Genomic DNA, 10,321 nt, shown 5'->3' on the forward strand with positions numbered 1-10,321 from the left:
ATGACCAAGCCGTCCTCATCCTCCTCATCCTCTGTCACCCAGCCTCAGGGTACTTTGTCTGCCAATGCAGCTGCCAAAGCAGCCTCTTCCATCAGCTCAATGTCATCAGTCACTCCTTCCCTAGCCCCACCATCATGCCCTGAGGAGTCCCCTGAACTGTTCAACCACAGTGTAGGGTACATGCTGCAGGAGGATGCGCAGCATTTTGAGGGCTCAGATGATGGTACCCAGGTTGAGGATGAAGGCAGTAACGTGAGCCCAGAGAGAGGGGGTGCCCAAGAAGGACAAGAAACTGGCAGTCATGTTCCCCCAGCTGCAGCATATTGCCAGGTTTGCTCCAGTGGCGAGGAGGGAGGGTGTCAGGAAAGAAGCAAGTACCAGTCTCACCAATATCGCTGCCTTCCTTCGCACATGCGTGGTAGAGCAGCACTCCGGCACATCCCTGGGCACAATACAGCGAAACGGCTAATACGCGCGCACAACATGAGCCTCCCACTGGCCTATAAAGCCACTCTGCCATGACCAGATTGCTGGTTTGTCTTTCAGCTCCCCGTGTGTTTCCTGTTTGTATCCTGATTCTTGATTACCTGTTATGACCCAGATTGACCTTGACCTGCTCTGATCTCTTCCTGCATCTGACCCTCGGCTTGCCTCTTGGACTTCTCCACTTGCTTCCTGTGTTTAACCCTCGGCCTGTCTACGGATATTGCTTCCTGTCTTCAGTGATTGACCCTCAGCCTGCACCTGGACATTGCTATTGTCTTCATTGCTCGACCCCTGGCTTGCTCACAGACTTTCCCTCCAGTTACCTGTGTTTGACTCCCGGCCTGTTTACGGACTTTGCTATCAATCTTCAGTACTAAGTCATCAGTCTGCTGACAGACCTGCTAACAGTCCTTTGCACTAGACTGTTTTTGCCTATCTAAGATACTTTTACTAGTCATCAGTGTTTGACCCCCGTCCTGTTGGATTAGCTGTTCATCCTCCTTTTTGAGCTGCAGCATCTTTCAGTCCTGCACAGCTGTTTCCCTGCTGGTGACTAGGGATGAGCTTCGTGTTCGAGTAGAACCCATGTTCGACTCGAACATCATCTGTTCGCCCATTCGCCAAATTGCGAACAATATGGACCATTCGCGCCAAATTCATGTGGCGCGTCACGCCCCATAATTCACTGCGGCATCACAGTGAATTGCTGGCTGATGATTGGCCAAGCATGCACTATGACCCACATGCTTGGCCAATCACAGCGCCATCTGTAGAGAGAGCTGTAATTGGCCAAAGCCAGGGTGGCTTTGGCCAATTATGGCTCAGGAGTTTAGTACACGCCCCACACTATATAAGGCCGCCTGCACGGCCGCCCTGTGTAGTGTGTGCCGGCGTTGAGAGACAGAGACAGAGAGACAGTGTCATTTGATTTAAGTTAGATAGATTAGGCAAGACAGTCAGTCAGTTAGCTGCACTTACAGTGTATTGTGTATATATACGCATCCCAGGTGTTGTATGTGTATATATATATATATATATATATATATATATATATATATATATATATATATATACATTGTATTCAATTTAGCTAGATCCGTTCCTGTTATTATCTTCCTACTGACAGGCAGGCTTGTGTTGTTACAGTATTTACAGCTACCTGAAGAAAATTGCTGGTGTTCTTCTGATCCTATTAGTACCACAGTCAGGCAGCTAGACTATTTACAGTTAGTGTAGTGCGTCCTCCTCACAGTGTTCAGCTAAAGCTACAAGTTAGTGTAGTGTGACCTCTGCACAGTGTTCAGCTAAAGCTACAAGTTAGTGTAGTGCAACCTCTGCACAGTGTTCAGCTAAAGCTACAAGTTAGTGTAGTGCGTCCTCCTCACAGTGTTCAGCTAAAGCTACAAGCTAGTGTAGTGCATCCTCCTCACAGTGTTCAGCTAAAGCTACAAGTTAGTGTAGTGTGTCCTCCTCACAGTGTTCAGCTAAAGCTACAAGTTAGTGTTGTGCGACCTCTGCACAGTGTTCAGCTAAAGCTACAAGTTAGTGTAGTGTGTCCTCTGAACAGTGTTCAGGTAAAGCTACAATTAGTGTAGTGCACAGTGTTCAGCTAAAGCTACAAGTTTGAACAAAAAAAGGAAAAATAATTGGTGGGACTTTATATGAAGCACATAACTAAGTCAGACGAGCCAATCCATATAAAACATAATAATTTATTGCAAAAGGTATACATACACATAAAGGATAATAAAAGATATACAATCATATAATATAATATTGAATCTCATTGAATAAATAACATTCCTAGATAATTCATGATAAAACAAATGTCTCAACATAATGTGCATGGTAATATAGTATTAGGTCTCAATATAAAAAACCCGAACAATACATAATATAAGGCACTTGTCTCGACATCTTAATACATGATAGTAGACTTATGGTATGTAAACTGCAATTGTAATGGTAGCATGTAGATATAGTAGCAAAGAAGAATTGGTTCGTACTAATAGACTTCAATATAGTAGAAATGGGGCCTAAAAACTGTGACGTAGCATCGTAAAAAAGCTCTACGCGTTTCGTGGCTACATTACCACTCGTCAGGAGCAGATGCATGATTTTAGAGGTATCTATAATAAAAAAAGCCAAAGGAAAAATATAAGAGATAATAATAAAAAATAAGGCAAAAAAGAAAGAAAGAGGGGGAACAAAAATGTCCCAAACACTCTCACCTATCTTTATCATATGGGTACGACTGGTGATGATATTAATGGTAGATGGCACTGCAGGAGATGCTGTTGTTTTTCTTTAAAGCTACAAGTTAGTGTAGTGCGTCCTCCTCACACTGTTCAGCTAAAGCTACAAGTTAGTGTAGTGCGACCTCTGCACAGTGTTTAGCTAAAGCTCCAAATTAGTGTAGTGCGTCCTCTAAACAGTGTTCAGGTAAAGCTCCAAGTTAGTGTAGTGCACAGTGTTCAGCTAAAGCTTCAAGTTAGTGTAGTGCGTCCTCCTCACAGTGTTCAGCTAAAGCTACAAGTTAGTGTAGTGCGACCTCTGCACAGTGTTCAGCTAAAGCTACCTGTAGAAGGTTGGTGGTTTCCTGATCCTATCACTACCTCAGGCAGCTACATTATTTACACGTTAGTGTAGTGCAACCTCTGCACAGTGTTCAGCTAAAGCTACAAATTAGTGTAGTGCGTCCTCTGAACAGTGTTCAGCTAAAGCTACAAGTTAGTGTAGTGCACAGTGTTCAGCTAAAGCTACAAGTTAGTGTAGTGCGTCCTCCTCACAGTGTTCAGCTAAAGCTACAAGTTAGTGTAGTGCGACCTCTGCACAGTGTTCAGCTAAAGCTACAAGTTAGTCTAGTGCGTCCTCTGAACAGTGTTCAGCTAAAGCTACAAGTTAGTGTAGTGCGTCCTCTGAACAGTGTTCAGCTAAAGCTACAAGTTAGTGTAGTGCAACCTCTGCATAGTGTTCCGCTAAAGCTACGAGTTAGTGTAGTGCGTCCTCTGAACAGTGTTCAGGTAAAGCTACAAGTTAGTGTAGTGCACAGTGTTCAGCTAAAGCTACAAATTAGTGTAGTGCGTCCTCCTCACAGTGTTCAGCTAAAGCTACAAGTTAGTGTAGTGCGACCTCTGCACAGTGTTCAGCTAAAGCTACAAGTTAGTGTAGTGCGTCCTCTAAACAGTGTTCAGGTAAAGCTCCAAGTTAGTGTAGTGCACAGTGTTCAGCTAAAGCTTCAAGTTCGTGTAGTGTGTCCTCCTCACAGTGTTCAGCTAAAGCTACAAGTTAGTGTAGTGCGACCTCTGCACAGTGTTCAGCTAAAGCTACCTGTAGAAGGTTGGTGGTTTCCTGATCCTATCACTACCTCAGGCAGCTACATTATTTACACGTTAGTGTAGTGCAACCTCTGCACAGTGTTCAGCTAAAGCTACAAGTTAGTGTAGTGCGTCTTCTGAACAGTGTTCAGCTAAAGCTACAAGTTAGTGTAGTGCACAGTGTTCAGCTAAAGCTACAAGTTAGTGTAGTGCATCCTCCTCACAGTGTTCAGCTAAAGCTACAAGTTAGTGTAGTGCATCCTCCTCACAGTGTTCAGCTAAAGCTACAAGTTAGTGTAGTGCGTCCTCCTCACAGTGTTCAGCTAAAGCTACAAGTTAGTGTAGTGCGACCTCTGCACAGTGTTCAGCTAAAGCTACAAGTTAGTGCAGTGTGTCCTCTGAACAGTGTTCAGGTAAAGCTACAAGTTAGTGTAGTGCACAGTGTTCAGATAAAGCTACAAGTTAGTGTAGTGCGTCCTCCTCACAGTGTTCAGCTAAAGCTACAAGTTAGTGTAGTGCGACCTCTGCACAGTGTCCAGCTAAAGCTACAAGTTAGTGTAGTGCGTCCTCTGAACAGTGTTCAGCTAAAGCTACAAGTTAGTGTAGTGCACAGTGTTCAGCTAAAGCTACAAGTTAGTGTAGTGCGTCCTCTGAACAGTGTTCAGCTAAAGCTACAAGTTAGTGTAGTGCACAGTGTTCAGCTAAAGCTACAAGTTAGTGTAGTGCGTCCTCCTCACAGTGTTCAGCTAAAGCTACAAGTTAGTGTAGTGCATCCTCTGAACAGTATTCAGCTACAGCTACAAGTTAGTGTAGTGCGACCCCTGCACAGTGTTCAGTTAAAGCTACCTGTAGAAGGTTGGTGGTGTTTTCCTGATCCTATCACTACCGCAGGCAGCTACATTATTTACACGTTATTGTAGTGTGACCTCTGCACAGTGTTCAGCTAAAGCTATCTGTCGAAGGTTGGTGGTGTTTTCCTGATCCTATCACTACCACAGGCAGCTACATTATTTACATGTAGTGTAGTGCGTCCTCTGCACAGTGTTCAGCTAAAGCTATCTGTTGAAGGTTGGTGGTGTTTTCCTGATATTATCACTGACTGACTGTTCACTTTGCATGAAAAAAGACAGCATTTAGAAGTCAGGCATGGAGGGCTCAGGGTCAAGAGGAACAGTAATGAGAGGCGAGGATGAGAGTCATACAGCAGACAGTTAAACAAGCAGGAAAATCAGACTAGAAGAATCCAAAGGTGGTGAGAGTCAAAGTACAAGGAGCATCAGACACACAAAGGGGCTTCTACAACAATGCTTGGGGAAGAATTACGATCACTCACGGATCCTCAATAATCAGATATTGACCATGCATCACTTCCCTGCAGTCCCACACTGACACACTGAGCTGTGTCGGCTCTCTTACCACACTCAAGCTGACAGGTGGCAAACCTAGACTCTGGGCTATGGGCACCAGATTCGGGGCTCCAGCCTCAATAGCCACCTGCTAGTGATGCCTATGATCCCTACATATAATAAATGAATCATACAAAAACACAAGAATATGTCAAAAAAAGAAAAAACCCTTAGACGGGTAGAAAGGACCTATAGGAAGTGGCTTCATTCAACCCCAGGGCATGGGTTGCCTCATTTATCTCTGTAAAATACACCTGTCCCAATCTTCCCAGCACGGATCCTGTGGGATATGTTCCAGGGTTATTCCACATGTTTGCTGTGTCCCCCACATGGCTTCTCACAAACTACAAACAGGACTTCTTATGACTTTCTTTCACCAATGTCTTTCTTCTTGTCACTCTTCCATAAAGGGCAGATTTGTGGAGAACACGACTAATAGTTGTCCTGTGGACAGATTCTCCCACGGTCAGTTTAGGTGGACGGCCATGTCTTGGTAGGTTTGCAGTTGTGCCATATTCTTTCCATTTTCAGATAATGGATTGAACAGAGCTCCATGAGATGTTCAAAGCTTGGGATATTTTTTTATAACCTAACCCTGCTTTATACTTCTCCACAACTTTATCCCTGGCCTGTCTGGTGTGTTCCTTGGCCTTCATGATGCTGTTTGTTCACTAAGATTCTCTAACAAACCTCTGAGGGCTTCACAGAACAGCTGTATTTATACTGAGATTATATTATACACAGGTGGACTCTATTTACTAATTATGTGACTTCTGAAGACAATTGGTTCCACTAGATTTTATTTAGCGGTATCAGAGTAAAGGGGGCTGAAAACAAATGCTCCCCCAACACTTTTCACTTATTTATTTGTAAACTATTTTGAAAAACATTTATCATTTTCCTTCCACTTCACAATTATGTGCCACTTTGTGTTGGTCTACCACATAAAATCCCCCAAAAATACATTTATGTTTTTGGTTGTAACATGACAAAATGTGCAAAATTTCAAGAGGTATGAATACTTTTTCAAGGTACTTTAAATGTTTATGTTCTGGTTTGTGATAAATTGTTTTTTTTCAAAGAGTAAAATGAAATTTGCCCATAAGCAATACAAGAAGTCGCCAATGATGATTGATGGACATGAAAGAAGTCTTCAGTGACCCTTGTTTATCTTATATTGGTAACAGAATACAATTTAGCCTTAAGGAAATATCTGAACAATTATAATTGGACTTTATGTCTGCCGCTGTCCGAGGCCGAGAGGCGTTATCTGTCCCCCAGGGACATTTCTGTACTGATGAGGAGAAAACATGATCCTCCTCCGATCCCCGGAGATTTCCCTGCGAGTCGTCCCGACCCGCCTGAGGATAAAGACAGGTGAGATCCTTCCCTTTCTCAGGACAAATCTGCCCGTCTTATGCCAGCTTTACTCTGTCCCACCCGTTATTTACCTCGAGATCTACAAGCCACCCATAGCCAGGTGCACAGATGTCATACAACCTCCACAGCCAGGTGAGCAAACATCACAAGCCACCCATAGCCAGATACACAGACATTATACATGACTAAAGGATTCGTCAACCTTGGGTCCTTACCATTAAATTAAAGACGCAGACTGCGTGACATGGGTTTTATACGGCCACAGCAGCCAATTTTTTAACCAAATAATAAATAACATAACATGAAAACATGTAACACATACCCATAAGAACAAAATAATGTCCAACAGCAAGAGGTCTTTGGGTGTCTTAAAAGGCACACTTTATAACTGTAATGGTCTATATCCTCAGCTGTACCCCAACAGGCTCGAGGACACTCGGACATCACACCTACTTCCATATTCCCCTCCCCCGGGGATTTATCTCCTGGGAGAACCACCGCTAACCAAATGTAAGCGCCATCCTTAGATGGGCCCCACTAATCCTGTGACCATGTAAATTTTTCACTGACCCCCGAAGACCCCTTGAACTGCCACGTGAGCTTGATTGAAACCTCATTCAAGCGAATCCCTCCACACCTGCAAAGCCCTTGCCACCCCTTCCTGAAGGCCCAAGGACCATATGTCTATGCCCACCGCATTTAAGTGAACACCGTCGTCTCGCCAATAGCGAACAGACTGATCCTCCAGCTCCCTGTGTCGAACCACTATGCCCCCAAGCTGAGCCACAAACCTCCCAACCTCCCTATTCAACTTAATTCTGGCTTTGTTCACCCGGCCCACGGAGCGGGCGAAACGTCACACTTTTCTTGCCACAATATCTGACCACACAATGATGCAACCAGGAAAATCACGTAGCAGGCGCAAAATATCAAACTTGATATCCCTCACCAGATCCCTGGCAGCCCGCACCCCTAAATCATTGCCCCCTGCTTGTAAAACTAGAACGTCTGGAGGCCTATCAACTCTTGAAAAATAATGAAATTCAGGAAGGACTTGGCCCCACGTCATTCCACGGATACCCAACCATTTCAAGACAGCCTTCCTCTGAGAAATGCCCAGTTGCCTCCCTTCAGGATGTACATCAGCCCTAACAGCCCCCCAGAACACGTATGAATCTCCTAGAATCCAGACCAGGCCAGGAGGAAGATCTGAAAGAAACACAAAAAAGGAACATAGAACCACACCCAAACACTCATTGCAACTTCAAAGCAAATGAGGGCGAACATAAATCTTAAAACGATCTGACTCCCACCTCCCTATACGTCTCACTACCTGCGAACCCAAACCCCATCTAGCCGCTTCTGTGGCTGCCCCCACACGAAAGGAGTGAGTATTAAACTGGGAAACCTCCCTGCCCGCCTTTACCAAACAACGGCGAAAAACGGACAAAAATTGAAAACGCGACAAGGATGAGCCATCCTCATGTACCAAAAACGTCCCCGACCCCCACCCCCTCACCCCAAGATATTGTTGCACAGAAGAAACTGGACAAACCGATTCCGGCAGCACCCGAAACAACGACACAGAAACCCCTTTTCCCCAACTGATCCGTTTTAGACTTGCTAATATGAATCTGAACACAATTCCCAGACAGAGTCACGTCTGTCAATTTTAACCCCCCTGCCCCACACCTGTTCTTGCTAACTAGTTCCCCAATGCGCAACGCCCCAAAAAATGCTAACGCAAAAGCCACATTGAAAAGCCTCACCTCGTAAACAGAAGTACAAACCCCGGGCAACAGCTCCACCAACTCCTGGCCGTACTCGCCCGCGCCGGAACCCCTTCATAGCCTGACGCACCCTAAAATCCTTTGTCACATCCGTCAGGCCATGCATCCTGAAGAAAAAAGCTAGGGCAGCTAAACTCTTGTTCATTTTTGAAACCGACTTGCCTTGCGTAAATCCCGTCCCAATAAAATACAGCAACAAAACCAAGTAATCGTGTGATGAAACACATCCCCCAACCGAACTTACCAGGGTAGCCCACTCACCCCACACCGACGAGTACGCCGCCCACGTACCCCCGGTCACCGATCGACGTAACAGCTCCTCAGCTCCAGTTGACGTCCCTATGACGAAAAGCATAGGGCGTGGCCTATTCTGACGCTTTTGCATCATCTCCCAGAGGATCACCAACTTAAATCTGACACTCTCCTGTTTTGATGACATTTGGTTGCCTATTATAAACTGCTTAAATGAGTACCATTCTGTCATCTGCGTTCAATAAAGAGTGTTTTATGGTTTTATGCTATGGAATCTCCTCTTTCTTCTCTTATGCCTAAAACGTCACCGTGACCCAGAAACAGCCTGTGGATTGCCGCACAGTGGCATACACTGTGACTGCGCATTACCCCCGCAGGGGTTAAAGAAGCTGGACCATTGATAGCCCAACCAGGAAGAAGATCACGGAAACACAGAGGGGGACACCGATTGATTTCCTGCTGGTGGATTTACTTTCATTTGCCCATTACCCCTGCAGGGGTTGGGCTTTCCGGTGAGTGGGGACACAATTGGGGGTTCCAGAGAAGGAGATTATATAACGACCACAATTATTTACACGGGATTCTTTTGGAAGCAAAGTCACTTTTCACAGAGTTTCTTCCTTCTTATTTTTACATATATAGAACTTTAAACCTGCTCGGACACTTATATCATTTGGATTTGATTTTTGAAAATTCTGCTACAGTACCACATTAATTATTTATCATACTATTGTTTATATCTGTGCATATTTTGGATATTTTTTTTTTGGGGGGTATTTTTTATGCTTTTTCCTTTGCGATTTTGCAGACTAGCACTAATATTATGCACATATTTATACATTATTTTTGCTTCCCTTTTTGAGTGCACGTATTTCTTTTAGGATTATCCATACCGCATTTGCACTTGACTTTATAATCATATGTTTTTTATATTATGTGTTATTTTACACCTGTGACACATACACCTGATATGTTGTTTGTTTATGATTTTTTACAGTATTTTTTATATACTACCACCACTTTGTAGGATATTAGTATCTTATTACATACATCTTTGAACAGCGCCACATTCCCCACCAGAGATTTCTTAATTTTTTGGATTCCACCTCGGTGGTTTTTTCCATTTTTTTGGGAGGGCTGCAGTTCTCCTTTAAAACATTGCCCTAAACGCGGAAAATTTGAGTTTGAGTCTCCACAGCTTGCCGGAACAAGGAACCCCCAGTTGCTCCGCCTCTGGCGCCAACCTCCGGAACCTCTCCCACTGGAAACGAGACAAAGAATCAGCAATGGAATTCAAAATCCCCGGGACATGAACAGCTTGTACAAATTAATTCAAACTTAAGCACTTTAAAACCAGGTGCTGCAGCAAGTGCACCACTGGCGGAGAAGAAGCGGACAAGCTCGCTATAACTTCCACCACCCCCAAATTGTCACAGTGAAAACATACCCACCTATCCCGAAATTTGGAGCCCTAGATTTCAACCGCCACCACAATCGGAAATAGTTCCAGTAACACTAAATTACGTAAGAACCCCGCCAAACTCCACTCCTTTGGCCACTCCGCAGCGCACCAAGCCCCTTGGCAGAAAGCCCCAAAACCAGAACTACCCGCCGCGTCAGTGAAAATATCAAGGTCAGAGGCTGCCACAACCGGGGCCATACATAAGGACCTGCCATTGTATGTGGCCAA

Source organism: Aquarana catesbeiana, linkage group LG07 (assembly GCF_042186555.1).
Source record: "Aquarana catesbeiana isolate 2022-GZ linkage group LG07, ASM4218655v1, whole genome shotgun sequence".
In the NCBI taxonomy this organism is placed as follows: Eukaryota; Metazoa; Chordata; class Amphibia; order Anura; family Ranidae; genus Aquarana; species Aquarana catesbeiana.